At 36.4% G+C, this 15,000-nt stretch overlaps 1 pseudogene; it reads left to right on the top strand.

The window, feature by feature from the left end:
- The window catches only part of LOC122357531, a 38,222-nt pseudogene that overhangs the window by 18,345 nt on the left and 4,877 nt on the right, over nucleotides 1-15,000 (top strand).

The following is a 15,000-nucleotide window of genomic DNA, read 5'->3' as shown; positions in this document are numbered from 1 at the left end:
AAAAAAATGCCTTTGCAAACTAAAAAAACTAACAAAAAAATATTGAAGGTGCTCCTAATTTGTGACCCTGGACCGTTATTTTTTTACTTTTTAATCATGTCATCTTTTATGTCAAATTCGTATTTCTAAACTTTTCAGAATGTTTTAATGCCAAGAATAAATTCAGTTATTAATAACATACAATAAAGAAAGAACCAGTTACCGATCAAACAAGATCAGTATCAACAATCGACCTTCACAGATGAACACAAAAGTGTCTTTTAGTAATGTTTAATGATCTCTTGAGCCACGTTCGCATGTTAGTTTCCAGCTGAACGGCTCATTACTGTGAACGATCTGCTGCAGATAGGAGAGAGAGGAGCCAACCTGAGCGGCGGTCAGCGCCAGAGAGTGAGTCTGGCCCGAGCTCTGTGTACAGCGAGAGACGCGTTCTTCTGCTCGATGACCCCTCAGCGCCGCCGTCGACACTCGCGTGGGATCACACTTATTCCACAGCGCCATCCACTTGAGCGCGTCCAAGGGCAGGACTGTGGTGTTCGTCACGCACCAGCTGCAGGCAAGAGGCTCACGAATGCACGAGATGTACCGCATGGACACGGGTCACACTGCACTCGTCCAGCTGAGATTATATACGAGAGGCTGCCGATAGCTTTTATAAAGTACAATTTAGGCCAACACCAAAAAGTCAAACACACATTTATTGTTTATTATGTTTATTTCATTAGATATTAAGCTGTAAAATGTATACTTTGTTTCATTTTAGTTCAAGTTTTAGTCATTTTATGTGCTTTTGTCTTTTTTTTTTTACTCTTTTGTTTTGTAGCTTTATTTTTAAAGGATTTTATTGAATTAAACATTTTAACCAAGGCAGAACTTTTTTTTTTTTTTTTGCCAAGGCAGAACTTCTAATTCTCAGGTTTTTTTTTGTTTTTTTATTTACAATTAATTTATTATTTACATTTTATTTTATTTCAGCTTTATTCTAATTAACACAGAATTGTAATACTTTTTTAAATCCCCAAAACTCCCAACATATATCCTGATATATATATATATATATATATATATATAACATTTATATATATATATATATATGTGTGTATATATATATGTGTGTGTGTGTGTGTATATATATATATATATATATATATATATATATATATATATATATATATAAAACATTTCATATATATGTGTGTGTATATATATATATATATATATATATATATATATATATATATATATACATTGATAACTAACAGCATGTTATGCATTAATGTTTACATTTTTAAATACACAAAAATGTCCCTTAAATTCTTTTTATTGACTAGTATGATATTAATGTGCTTGGGGATATGACCAATATTTATTCAGTATTTATGAAATATCCAGTATTTACCGAAATGTTACTTATATTTCGTGTTAATATTATATCGATATACTTGAGGATTTATCTAACGTTTACTGTTACTGATAAAGAAAGAAATCTTAATAAATATAAGACGAAAAATTCATTGGTAACTGGTGGCATGTCATGCATCCCAATTGAAGAGATAAAAATGTCCATTGCGTTTTTTTATTGAGCAAACGTGATGTTAATATAGCTTGTAATGTGATGTTAATATGCTTAGAGTTGGGTTAATGTAACGTAAGGTATTTTCTGACGCTCCGTGTCCTTTCCCGCGGGTGTGTTTGCTCTACAGTACTTGCCCGAGTGTGATGAGGTGGTGTTGATGAAGGACGGTCAGATAGCGGAGCACGGCACACACGTCCAGCTGATGGAGAAAGGCCGAGACTACGCCGCCCTTTTCAACAGCGTGCAGCAAGAGGTGCGATACCGCCCTGTGGGAAAACACCACAAAACACCCTACATCACCCACTGCAAGATTCACGAGCCAGGGCCTGCGAAGCCACTGGCTCTGAAATGTTAATTCACGCCGGGCTTTTGTCATTTCTAAGTGAATTGATCTGTGTGAGCAACAGCCGAGGGACATCGTCACTGATCTCTGTATTAATGACCCAGCTGATTTGTTTTGTTAACCGGGTGCGGGTTGCTCTTTACCGGGTCTCGCTTTTTCTCTTTTTCTTCATCCTTCGTTCAGAACCTAGTGAGGAAGAACCTGAAAAACAAGCAGAGTGCCGGAGAAGAGAGCGGCCCTCGGTCCCTGAGTGTCAGCCCCGGGGCCAAACCACATGCTGAGGGCAAGAGAGGAGGTGAGCGTTTAATGCTACCGAGAAAAAAGGTGAAAGCATTTTAAATCGGTTCTTAAAAGTGGCTAAAACTGTATGCAATTTGCAGGACGCTGAATTATTTTTTGTTACCTGTTCAGAGTTGTGTTGCTGACACGTATATAATATTTATAAATATTCTCTCTCGCTTGTATTATGTCTCATATTATAATTAATTAGCAGGTTATCTTAACATTTATTAGAATACAAAATTAAAAAGTAGATTAGTTTATATTATTTATTTAGCTTTCCATGTTCATGTTTTATATTAATGTGCATATATATATATATATATATATATATATATGTATGTGTGTATATGTGTGTGTGTGTGTGTGTATGTGTGTATATATATATATATATATATGTGTGTGTGTATATATATATATATATATATATACATGGATGGATAGATAGATAGATAATGTTGATTATAAATTTGCAATTAACAAAAATCATTGTGTGTGTGTTAATATATTAAATTTAATTAATTACAATATAAATATTGGTAATTGAGGTTAATTGATGTGACAGCAAAAATATGTTTTTTTTTATATTTTTTAATTCTAAAAACGTAGATACATTTTTCTCATGTTATTTGTAGGTTAAGTTTTGTTTTGTTCTTCTATGTTTTTTGCTATGTCGCACCATAGGGCGCAGTCCGGTTTTATTTGTCATCTACCCAACTTTTAGCAGTAATGAGTGAGCATTGTGTTTGGGATAAACGTCTCTCTCACACGCGCTGATCTGAAACGAAGCAAACACAAACGTCCCGAGACTGTTATACTCGTTGGTTTAAGGGTCACTCTTCTTTCTTCACAGATCAGCTCATGCAGGCGGAGGAGAAGGGGAGCGGGGCCGTGGCCTGGCCCGTGTACGCTGCTTACATCAAGGCTGCTGGAGGACCCGTGGCCTTCATCGTGAACATCCTCCTCTTCCTTTTCACCACCGGCAGCATCGCCTTCAGCAACTGGTGGCTCAGTTACTGGATCAGGCAGGGCAGCGGGGTAGGACCAAGCGCTTGTTCAGCTTAAAGCGAAAACAAATCACTGAATGAATCATTCCCTCAAAAGAATCGTTTGCTTCCTCGCTGCTTACTCACGATCTTTAATACAGCGATAAAAGATCATGATTTCAATTAATTCAGTGAATAATAGCTTTAATGGTTATTTCAGCCCAAAATTAAAAGTTTGTCATCATTGGTCAGCTAACAGTGTTTACAGCATTCAAACACATCAAGCGTGCATGTTTACGTTTACGTTTGGTATTCGTGGTATTAAAAAAAAATGCAAACATGTAACCTTTTATCTTAAGCACATTAGTACAGTAAACTTAGACCAATTGGTTTTTACGCATGAAAAGTCATCTTTATCAGGCTGTACATTTCTGGCTTTAAAAGTGAAGCATGCTGAGGTAGTTTTATTTATTATTTTTGTATGAAGACACACAAGACTAAAAAAAAGCTTCAATATGGTAAATACATTTTTTTAATCTCAATAATTACATGGTTTGTTCATTAATTAGTTGCAAATAATTACATATCATTAACTACTGTTGCAGACAGAGATGATGAATAGACAACTCAAACAGACAGTATTTTTGTTATGTATTACTCATCATTAACTCAAACCCTTTATTCTGCTTCTGGGCTCTGCATTACATCTTGCCCTTTAAAGTGATACTCCACCCAAAAATCTAATTCTCTCACTATTTACTCACCCTTACACTCAATTCATTATAATTGCAAGGAAAACAGAAACGGGTCAGAATCTCTCATTTTGGGAAATTAAGTCCTAAAGTACAAAATAATAGAATTCATCATTCTGATGGTTTCCACTAGAAACACCATTGCAAACGATGAACTTTTTAAGCAATAAAACCATTAAAAACGGTCTTCTGTAGCCACCAATGAAGCCGACCAATTACCAATAGAGACCCATATTACACTTCACATAAGTCCCATTATTCATGGATTTCAGTCACGTGACCAATTCAAAGAGCTGGATGGCAAAACGTCCATAGAGCCGTTTTTACCTTTTAATATCTGCGTTTTACTACATTACTACTAAATACAACCTCCTTAAAATTAACTCAATGGAGCAAAGCTTCGTTTTGTGATGTTTTGAGACCCACATTACACTCTACACAAGTTCCATTATAACCAGTAGAACAGTAACAAGTTTTGTGACGGTGTCAGCGGGGAGGTTCGTAAAATGACACGATGGCGCAAAAAAGTGCCGATTTCCATTTTAGGGGCGAATTAGTCCTTTAAGGCGACAAAGCACCCAGCTTTAATCGCAGAGTTTTGATGTTCAGCCGAAACGAACATCAATCCCGAAACTAATTAGAAGTGCCAGACTCCACGCGATTTACTCAGAGGGACAATCACGGCAACAGATGTTGCAGTTAACTCGCGTTCTGTAAAATAATTGAGACTGGGACTGGTGCGCACAGTTCAGCTGGCTTGCTGGGAATCTCCAGAGACGGATCACGTTTCCAAGGTGATGTTCCTTTGTCCCTGCAGAATTCCTCGCTGCTGCAGGGGAACGAGACCGCTGAGAGCGACAGCATGCGTCTGAATCCGTACATCCAGCATTACTCCAGGGTGTACGTCTTATCCATGGGGGCGGCGCTCTTCCTGAAGACGGTGCGAGGGCTGGTGTTTGTCAAGGTAATCTGGAGTTTATTTGTCAGCGCGAGATTCCTCTGTTTGGGCTTCCTGTCTCCATTACACAGCGCTGAATTTTTTATCAAACACTTGGGTCCTTGGGCAGATGCATTTCCTCTTTGCTCATGCACTATTCATCACTGCCTGAATCTACCTGAGAGTAGCAGGTTAATCTGTCAAGGGGGGCATCGCAATTAATGCCTTTTTCCCCTCACAGTGGTGTAGTCTTTGTAAACCGATATGTTATTGACTTGTGCATGTTAATAGAGATGTTGCGATGCATCCGCCCGATCTCGCAGCAATTTGGTTTAGGTGCATAGGTACAAATTAGCCACCTCGTAAAAAATTTACAAATTGGTCGTGAGATAGCGTTGGATTTACCGATATTGACGATAATTGCGATTTATTTAAAAATGTTGCATTGCGTGTGGAATCTTTGTAAACCGATATGTTATTGACTTTTGCATGTTAATAGGTTGCGATACGTCAACCCGGTCTCACAGCTATTTGGTTTAGGTGTATAGGTACAAATTAGCCACCTCGTAAAATATGTACAAATTGGTCGTAAGATAGAGTTGGATTTACCGATATTTACGATAATTGCGATATTTAAACAATTTATGTAGTGTGTAGTCTTTATAAACGAATATGTTATTGTCTGCACACGTCAATAAGAGTATTGCGATATATCAGCCCAATCTCATTGCAATTCGTACATATTTTATGAAGTGGCTAATTCGTAAATTTGGGCAAATCTATACGAATTTATACGAACCTCACCCATCACTCGGGTCTAGACAAATCATACAAAATTCGTACGAATTAGCTACCTCTTAAAATGCATATAAATTGGTTGTGAGATAGCATTGGATTTACCGATATTGATGATAATTGCGATTATTTAAAAATGTTACATTGTGTGTGGAATCTTTGTAAACCGATATGTTATTGACTGTTTGGTTTAGGTGTATAGGTACAAATTAGCTCTCGTAAAATAAGTACAAATTGGTCGTAAGATAGAGTTGGATTTACCGATATTGACAATAATTGCGATATTTAAACATTTTATGTAGTGTGTAGTCTTTATAAACGAATGTGTTATTGTCTGCACACGTTAATAAGAGTATTATGATATATCTGCCCAATCTCATGGCAATTCGTACATATTTTATGAAGTGGCTAATTCTGTAAATTTAAAGTAATTTATATGAACCTCACCCATCACTCAGGTCTAGACAAATCATACAAAATTTGTACTAATTAGCCACCTCTTAAAATGCATATAAATTGGTTGTGAGATAGCATTGAATATACTTAAATTAACAATAATTGTGTGGGTTTTTTTTTTTTATTATTGTGTGTGTGGAATCTTTGTAAACCGATATGTTGTACATGTTAATAGGTTGCGATATATCAACCCGATCTCACAGCAATTTTTACGTATTTTATGAGGTGACTAATTCGTTTGAATCTGTACAAATTACCTATACGCTTAACCTTGACCCTAAACCTACCCTCATCACTGTGATTTCAACAAAGTGTACAAAATGCGCACAAATTAGCCACCTCGTAGAAATAAGTACAAATTGGTCGTAAGATAGAGTTGGATTTTGACGATTGACGATAATTGCGATATTTAAACATTTTATGTAGTGTGTAGTCTTTATAAACGAATATGTTATTGTCTGCACGCGTTAATAAGAGTATTGCGATATATCAGCCCAATCTCACGGCAATTCGTACATATTTTATGAAGTGGCTAATTCGTAAATTTGGGCGAATTTATACGAACCTCACCCATCACTCGGATAACGTGTACAGATAATAACATATTCGTTTATAAAGAGCTTTTACAAACCCAGTGCAAATATTTTATTGAAAGTATAATATAGTAAATGCAATTAACCAATCATGAAATACCATTTTTAAATGAAGTATATGCATAATTGTATTGTATTAATTTGCAGGTTTCCTTTTGTTTGTTAAAACAACCAAATGCGGTGGAGATATTTGATTGATATACAGTTACTGAGTATTTGTGGAGTGAAAAATCTAGAACGGTGTCCTCTCCGTAGTTTCGGTTTCGTTTCCACACCAAATCCTTGCTCTGCAATCCGTGACATTGCCAAGTGTCTGCTTTTCTCTCTCTTTTTTCTGCTCTTTAATTGAAATTGCCTGCAGGCTAAATCCATTTATCTGTCCAGTGTCTTGACTTTGAGCTGAAGGGGTTGAGTATATGTGTCCCCTCAGGAACCCGTGCCCTCTTCTCCATTAAGCAGAGCCGACAGCACATTAGAGAGGTTATGTGTCTGTGTAATTGTGTGCCACTTGTATTCACTAATTCCTCGATGATGGCTAATCTCTTTTTACCCAGAGGTAAGATTGCAAATTTGGGAACTTTACATATTCTGTTAATGGAACGAATGTGTTCCCTTGTGCCAGAAAGCGTCAAATCCAAACGGTAACATTTTCTTCCCGTGAGGAATTTAGTTGTGAAGGCATGTCTGGCGTATTCTCAGTGGTCCGCTGACATGTGTTTGAGAATATTTGTACTTACGTAACCGTGCTGCTGCGGTGACGACGTCGATGCATTTACTACGCCTCGTGTGTGTTAGCTGTGTAAAGTGCTAAAGTGACGGCAAGCTGTCTACGCTGACACGTCCTGCGTTAGGCCAAGATGGCTTTCATTGTAATTGACGAAGCCGTCTACATTAGAAGTGCTCTTTATGGCAGGCCTGTCTGGTAAAAGTACAGTTCACGATGTTTTCTGATGCATGGCTCTACAATCACAGCCACTTTATTTTCCATGAAAGCCTTAAAAGTACAAAAATGAAGTTATATATTATCATTAATATTATTATTACGTTTTATTTGTTTATTTTGTGAAAGGTCTTTTACATTGGCCAAAACATGGTGTTGTTAAATGATTAATCACGATTAATTAGATCCAAAATAAAAGTTAAAATAAAAATATATAATAATAAATAATTAAAAAATTATAATATATATATATATATATATATATATATATATATATATATATATATATATATATATATGTGTGTGTATATATATATATATATATATATATATATATATATATATATATATATATATATATGTGTGTGTGTGTGTATATATATGTATATATATATATATATATATATATATGTGTGTGTGTGTATATATATATATATATATATATATATATATATATATATATATATATATATATATATATATATATATGTATGTGTATATATATGTGTGTATATATTTTATTATAATTTATGTGTGTAAAAAAATAAAAAATATTATCGTTTGAAAATAAGTATGTTTAACTTTAATATAGTTTAAAATGTAATTTATTTCTATGTTTAAAGCTGTACTGACCTCAAACACACAAGGAATACTTCACCCAAAAATGAACATTACTCATTTTTACTATGACTTTCTTCTTTTAAATGAAAGAGTTTTTTAAAAATTCACCCTGGCTCTTCTAAGCTTGGTAATGCTGTTTTCCTGCACATGTGTGATACGTCTCAGGTCGGGCCTCACAGATAATAAGCATTCCTATATGCTTGCCACTGTTTCCCCTCCTATAAATCTAGCTATTATGCCTGTTTAAATCTTTGTGTGCATCCCTGACCTGTTTATTTGCTTTACAGACCCTAACTAAAGAATTTAGTAGGTTTTTTAAATCACCGGCCCATTTATTATCATTGCGGCTGTGTCTAAGTGCATGCATTATTAACGCTGTTGTGTTTGTTGTTTTGTTGTTTTTGCAGTGCACTGTGCGGGCAGCCTCGGTTCTGCACGATAAACTATTTAAGACTCTACTTCTGAGCCCCATGCGCTTTTTCGACACAACACCCCTGGGACGCATTCTCAACCGATTCTCCAGGGACATGGATGAGGGTGAGGAACCTCTCTCTGTCTCTCTTTCTTCACAAATCCTTTCAGACGCAGGATGACGGGGGCGTCTCGAAGCGTTTTGATGTGTCGCTTTCTCACGCGTCCGCTCTCTGTTCTTTCTCTTTGCGTAGTTGATGTGCGTCTGGCGTGCAAGCGAAATGCTGCTCCAGAATGTGACTCTAGTGCTGTTCTGCCTGGGCATGGTGGGAGCTGTGTTTCCTGGTTCCTGTTCTCCATCGTTCCTTTAGGGGCATTCCTCTTCATCACAACCGCATCTCCAGGTTCGGTCTTACAGGTTTATAGTTGAGCTGTGCCAGTATGTATAAAGCAGCACCATGCTTCACTCAAACAGTATGGCATTGCATTGGAAAAAAATATAAACTTGTGGATTTTATCTTTAAAATACACACTTCAAGAAAAACATTTCACAAATAGATAAGGATAAGAAACTAATTTGTCTAATCTGCCTCTTATATATTAATCTTCTGTGTGTGTGTGTGTGTGTATAGATGTCAAACGATTAATTGCATTGAAAATACATGTTTTTGTTCACATAATATGTGTGTTCACCATGTATATTTATTATGAATATATAAATACATATAAGATACAATGTTAGTTTTAAATATATTTATATATAATATAAATGATGTGAATATAAATATATACATTTAAAATTTATATATATATATATATATATATATATATATATATATATATATATATATATCAATATATATATATATATATATATATATATATATATATATATATATATATATATATATTCTAATTTTATAGCAACAGTTTGGACAGGTCCTTTTTTCTAATAAGACAATGCCTCCGTGCATAAGGCAAGGCCAAAAAGAAATAATCGATTGAGTCAGTGTGGAAGAACTTGACTGGTCTGGATAAAGCCAACTCTTAATCCCAGCTGAACACCTCTGCTGTGACTTTAAATGCAGTCCTTGAGCCAAAAACTCATCACTGAACACCAATGACTTGTACATGCGGGTGCAGTCATTTTAGACACTTCCAAAACTCTTGCAGCAAACCAATTTTTAAATACATGAATGACGCTTTTCTGTCTTTGTTGCCACAGTTTTGGAAGGAGGTGTACCAATACTTTTGTCCACATAGTGAACGTACAAGTTCAGTGATGAGTTTTGGCTCGAGGACTGCATTTAAAGTCACAGCAGAGGTGTTCAGCTGGGATTAGGAGTTGGCTTTATCCAGACCAGTCAAGTTCTTCCACACTGACGCTTTCTTTTTGACGTTGCCTTTACACGGAGGCATGTTAGAATAAAAAAGGGTCCTGACCAAACTGTTGCTTTAAGATTAGAAGATTTAAGATCATTATATGCTTTAACATTTGTAGTCATGGATATTACAAAAGCAGTCAAACTTGGTCACTGAAAGGGTGACCCAAAACTGCATTAAAGTGTATAAATAGTGCTGGCAAATGCTAATATATATAATATATGTGCATGTGTGTGGGTGTATAAAATGTATGTACATATTCAATGTATGTACATATATATATATATATATATATATATATATATATACAGATATATATATATACACAGAGTATATGTACAGTTAATACATAGACTGTAAAAATGTAATATATTTTACAAATAAAACAGTTGTTTCAAAAAATGTTTTACCAAAATTACTACTACATCTAATACTACTTAAATTTAATTTAATTCAATGTTTTACTTGCCATATATTTGGACTTTAAAATTGCTAGACTATTTTTGTAACATTACTAAAATCAAAAAAAAAAAAAAAAAAAAAAAAAAAAAAAAATATATATATATATATATATATATATATATATATATATATATATATATATATATATATATATATATATATATATATATTAATTAATTAATTAAAAAATTATATATATATATATATATATATATATATATATATATATATATATATATAAATAAAATTAATTAAAAAAAAAATTATATATATATATATTTAAAATTACTATAAAATTAAAAATTGCTAAAATAAAAAAAATAAATAAATAAATATATATATATATATATATATATATATATATATATATATATATATATATTTATATATGCACATATAAGCTGAAATTAGCCTGATTGCTCATCAATAATGGCCTGACGCTGCTGTCCTGCCTGACGCTGACAGGCCCCATAAAGCCCCATATAAATCAGTTCAGATGACTGCAGCTCAGCCGAGAAGATCCCCTCAGTCTCACCGTTATTGTCCCCTGTGGGCCTCCATCTCATAAGCCACTAACCTGTCACATCACAGGCAGCTCTGTGAGCCTCACAGATAAGCAGATGAGATGAGCCAGAGCTTTGATCAAAACTCAGCCGTATATCACCGCTCATATTCTGAGACTGGCTGACTTTTTGTCAGGGACTGAAAAAAAAATATATATATATAAATATATTCTTCCGATTGTCCTTTTTACCCAAAGGGTTCTCATTCGTGAGCTGAAGCGCCTGGAAAATATCAGCCAATCCCCTTTCACCTCTCATATCACCAGCAGTCTGCAAGGCCTGTCCACTATCTACGCTTACGGCAGGGGTGCTGACTTCATACACAGGTAATATTCAGACAACAAAATGCCCTCCGTGACTTTGCAGAACTTTTCTCTGAAGCAAACGCAGCAGCGAAACTTGACTCGGGGTCTGCTTGTACTGTGGCCGCAGAAAGTTCAAACAGCCGTAAAAAAAAAAAAAACACGCTCACGAATGGCAATGCATCAGAAAATCATGGAAAATACAGAACCTGGTGACTTTTCAAGAAAGATTCACAAGAAGAGGTTTACGGTTTTTTTTTTTTTAATTGTAATAATAAATACGGTTAAGTATTATTTTTGTAATGCATTATATACTATATTTTAATATGCCGATAGATAGATAGATAGATAGATAGATAGATAGATAGATAGATAGATAGATAGATTGATGATAGATAGATAGATAGAGAGATAGATAGATAGATGATAGATAGAGATTGATTGATAGATAGATGATTGATTGACTGATAGATAGATAGAGAGATAGATAGATTGATGATAGATAGATAGATGATTGATAGATAGAGAGACAGATTGATAGATAGATGATTGATTGACTGATGATAGATAGATAGATAGATAGATAGATAGATAGATAGATAGATAGATAGATAGATAGATAGATAGATAGATAGATTTTTTTGTTGTTGTTTTGTGACTAAGATTACAGTTATTTATTGTAAGATATAATCAATACATTCTCTACCATTCAAAAGTTTCGGGTCAATAAGATAAAAATATATATATATTAATATTTTCATTCAGTAAGAACACATTATACTGATTAAAACAGTAATGACATTTCTGATCACAGAATTAAATTGCACTTATTACAATATATCACAACAGAAAACAGGTCTTTTAAATTGTAATAATATTTCACAATCTGTTGTCTTTCTGTCTCTCTGCCTATTTGTGTCTTTGTGTGTTTATATGCAAAAACAGATTAATCACACCGCAGTTGGGTTATTTTGCTAAAATGCATCTTAAACGAGGCTAAATCTCAGTTCTGTTCCACCAGGAATCAAGCCCTGCTTGACACAAACCAGGCGTGTCACTATCTGTTCAGCTGCGCCATGCGTTGGCTGGCCGTGCGTCTGGACCTCATCAGCATTTCTCTCATCAGCACCGTCGCCCTCCTCATCGTCTTCATGCACGGCCGCATCCCTCCAGCCTACGCCGGTCTGGCCATCTCCTACGCCGTACAGGTGCGCCGCTCTCACGCGCTCGCAGCAGCGTCACTGCGTCCTCGATGAGTCCACATGGCTTACTGTTTCTCTCCCTTCCCACGTCCAGCTAACCGGCCTGTTTCAGTTCACCGTGAGGCTGCTTTCTGAAACCGAAGCCCGGTTTACCTCGGTGGAGCGGATCAACCATTACATAAAGGTAGAAGCTCCTGTGACACACGCACGCTGGTTGCGCTGATGGCAAATAGAAAGGGACGGGACCGTTCGTTATTCAATTGGCACGGCGCACAAAAGACACCGGCTCTTTACTTTAGCACGGGCGGCCGAGACCAGCGGTCAGAGCCTGCCGCATCGCGCTCGCCGGGCTTCACGGGACGCGTTTAATGCCAGACAGGACACGACACAGCTTGTTTCAGGAGGCTCTTATCAAAGCAGAGCAGTGCAGCTGTCTTAGTCCAAGTGTTTTACAGCGATTAATGAAGCCAATAATGGCCCCGCCGAGTTCTGAAGCTCAAAGTAACCAGCTTATTTTGCAATGCAAACGTAAGCTGCTATAGGTAAGTAAGTGCGGGTATAAAAAAAGCGCAGTGAAACTATTTGATCCGTTTGAAAGCAGCTTGCTTGCTCTATGAATCAAACGGTCAAATCCCATAGTGAGTGCAGCTGAAATAGGTCATATAGCCTACTGTCGATGCGCTTGCCTTTGCGTCGTGATCGTTGTACACTCTTAAAGGTACGGTTCACCCAAAAAGGTAAACTCGCTGTTAATTACGTAGAAGAGTAAAGACGATTTTTAGCTGAAACCATGGTCTTTGGTGATTCTTAGTGCAGTCCGCAGCTGCCCGTTTCTGAAAGTTTAAAAAAAGAGCATATCAAAGAGCATAGAATTAAAGATGGGGCTCATGATCGAAGTCTTATGAAGTAAAACGATCGATCCGTGCAAGAAGCTGGACAGTATATACAGCAGTATTATCCAGAGTGTCCGGCAAACGGTCCGGAGTGATGTTTGATTCACGAAAGTTCTCCCAATCAGACTTTGGAGTAGCTTTACCTTTACATTTTGATTGTGTTTCTCGTGTGGAAAGCACCTGTAAATATGACAAATCTCAAGAGAAGCTATGTGTACTTATACATTATTTACAGCTATACTCATATCATCTAGTCAACTAGAACTAATACAAACCAGTGTGTTTATATTTATACACAAAAACAAACGGTTGGGTCCCGCTCTATTTTACGTGGCTTTAACTACTTGAATCTTTTGATACAATGCACTTATTGTGTACGTGCATGTTTTAATTTGTGTAATTGCATCTGTAATTACATTTATAATTACACTTTATCACCCATCCCTTACACCTTAACCGAACCCTTAAACCAACCCATACCACCAAACCTGTTCCTAACCTTACCCGTATCCACCTCGAAAGCGACAAAAGTGTTTTACAACGCAACATGAACACTGTAACTAATATAAAGTTATTGTGGGCCAACTAATATAAAGTGTGACCGATGGCTGTTACATCAAACATTACAGCTGAAATAAATGGAAGCGAATGGCTCCAGAAGCCTCACGCATTCGTTTCAAGCTCCTGCATGAAAAATAGTGCAGAAAATTAATCTTCACGAATCGCTAAAAGCGCATATCTTAGCAATAGCGCAGTTTATTTTAGCGTTGTTCTTTAAAACCTTTTAGACTTGCACTCTGTTTATTTACCAACGGCTTGTTTTCTTGAAAAAAGCTTTTCTGAATTTTTTTATTTATGGTGTTGTACATTTAACAGAAGCAAGGAGGCCTCTAGCACGAACTTGCTTTATTCTTTTCTATTCTATTTATTATAAAACTGCTGTATTTACTGTGTTGTGCTAACTGAGACTCGGTGTAGCGTTTGCATGCCATTGCACTTCTCGATTGCTTTCATTGTCCTCATTTGCAAGTCACTAAATGTAACGGTTATTCACTCAGAACCTGGAAAGCGAAGGTCCTCGACAGGTCTGCGGCTCCTCGGCTCCTGCCTCCAGCTGGCCAGGAGAAGGACGAATCTCCTTCCAGAATGTGGAAATGCGATACCGCGACGACCTTCCTCTGGTCCTCAAGAATCTCTCGTTCAGCGTGCTTCCAGAGGAGACCGTAGGCATAGTTGGCAGAACAGGTTCAGGTACGCCCGTCCGCTCGGGATTTATCCCATCAGACGCAGTTTGTGTTCGTCTGCACTGCGGGTTACATTACTGGTGGAGGAAATGCATTGTGACACAGGTCGGTTGTTCCTTCAGGGAAATCTTCGCTGGGCGTCGCACTCTTCAGACTGGCGGAGCTCAGCCGAGGATCAATCATCATTGATGGCGTCAACATCGCTCACATTGGTCTGGAGGACTTGAGGAGCAAGCTGTCAGTCATCCCCCAAGAGCCGGTT

Source organism: Puntigrus tetrazona, chromosome 14 (genome assembly GCF_018831695.1).
Source record: "Puntigrus tetrazona isolate hp1 chromosome 14, ASM1883169v1, whole genome shotgun sequence".
NCBI lineage: Eukaryota > Metazoa > Chordata > Actinopteri > Cypriniformes > Cyprinidae > Puntigrus > Puntigrus tetrazona.
The sequence above is the reverse complement of the archived record's forward strand: the minus strand, read 5'-3'. Positions and strand labels throughout refer to the sequence as shown.